This window comes from Salvelinus fontinalis, chromosome 14 (genome assembly GCF_029448725.1).
Source record: "Salvelinus fontinalis isolate EN_2023a chromosome 14, ASM2944872v1, whole genome shotgun sequence".
Classification (NCBI taxonomy): Eukaryota; Metazoa; Chordata; class Actinopteri; order Salmoniformes; family Salmonidae; genus Salvelinus; species Salvelinus fontinalis.
In genome coordinates, this window is record NC_074678.1 from 47,815,910 (window position 1) to 47,817,925 (window position 2,016).

Here is a 2,016-nt window from a genome sequence, read left to right on the forward strand (position 1 = left end):
GGACACTTCCATCAAAAGCCTTAGGCCTAGGCCCTATTTAAATGTACATTTCAGCTATTTAGCAGATGCTCTCATCCAGAGCGATTTTACAGGAGCAATTAGGGTTAAGTGCCTTGCTCAAGGGAACATCGACTGTTTTTTCACAAAGTCGTCTTGGTGATTCAAACCAGCGACCTGTCGGTTGCTGGCCTACTAACAACAATGTAGCGATTGAGAGAAAACAACCAAAAATGGGGCTTCAAATCAAAGTGTATTTGTCACGTGCGCCGAATACAACAGGTGTAGTAGACCTTACAGTGAAATGCTTACTTACAGGCTCTAACCAATAGTGCAAAAAAGGTGTTAGGTGAACAATAGGAAAGTAAAGAAATAAATGAACAGTGAAAAGACAGGCTATATACAGTAACGAGGCTATAAAAGTAGCAAGGCTACATACAGACACCGGTTAGTCAGGCACACCAGTTAATCCAGATCCAATGACCCTGTACTGAACTATTAACTGTGCCATAGGGGTTCAGACCTCTTGACCGAGGCTGTGGTAGCATAGGCACACACGAATCATGCTTTTTTATTTGTTTAGTCTGTTTGGGAGGAAAGTAGGCCCTATACATCAAAAAAATAAAAATGGAAACGTGGATATATCACTTTATTTACACAGATAGTAAATACATTTTTGTTATTTGAGTTATTTGCCTTTAATAGATATCAGAACAGCCCTTAGCTGTGCTATATTGGCCATATACCACACCCCCTCGTGCCTTATTGCTTAAATAGTCTATAGTTGTTATAAGGTTATAGGTTACAGGTTACATTGTTTTATAGGTCATATTTACTGTAGGCCTAAAGCCATGTTCTTCATTGCAGAGTGAAACGAGCGCCGCTCTATGGCAGGTTTGTCCTGTCACATTTTACCCCTATGAGTAATAGTCTACTGTCGGTTTCAAGTTTCCCCTATAAACCATCTGTGACCAGTTAGACAGAATCCTGTGGGTTCTCATAGTGGAACATCGACTGCTTAGTTGAAATTCATTATCATATCTGAAGGCTACTGTAGGCCTATTTGATTTACATAACACCAGGTATGATGATATATGTATGTACAACTGAAAAATGTATTTCAGCGACCTAGTTTGAGTCAAATCGGATTTAAACAAAATGAGAAGACATTAATACATTCTTAAATCATTTTGGGAAAATGATCAACTACATGTGAGCCTACAGTAGGCTATAATTTTCAAAATTCCCAATAGCAGAAGGCTAATGACAATACAAACGGTAGAAATGTGATAACAGGACATTCTAATTGCAACAATTGTGATAGACAGACGCGTGAAAGAGCGTGTAGAACAGTCAGCGGTTTTAAGGAACCCGTGAACTGATTCCATATCAACAACCAATAAGATGTCTCTTTTTACTTTGAGTGTCCTTAAAGGGGAAGATGCTGTTACTTCAGTTCAGATCTAGCCTAGTCTCTTGAATGGTCAATTATACATATTAGACTAGATGGAAACAGGTGGTAGCCTAGGCCTATGATAAAAACACACAATTTAATAACCTATCTATTAAATTAAGGGACTAAAACCTTTGTATTTCACAAAAGCTATTTTAACCATGGAAATGGAATAGGATATGGGTAAAAATACATAAAATGTGTTTTATTTGCTTATATCCTATGGATAAGGTATACTATGGATAAGGCTCTAATAATAACTGACAATTTAATAAGTCATCATAGAGAGGGCTGAAACTGGAGTGTGCTGGTATGTAATGATTTGTTGAAATGCTGAAATAATCGTCTAGAGATGATACCTCTCAATGTTGAAGATAGCTTGCCTTTTATTCTAACATTGCATGGCAATAAACGTTGGGATATGTAAAGTAGATTGCCTACTGTAACAACCACCTCCAATTGGCAACAAAAGGCATGACATAACTTTAGGGCAGGACTAGATGGAAGTACTGTACGCTCATTGGTGAAAAATAATCGCCAGTCAATTTAGCCCCATCCCTTCCCAT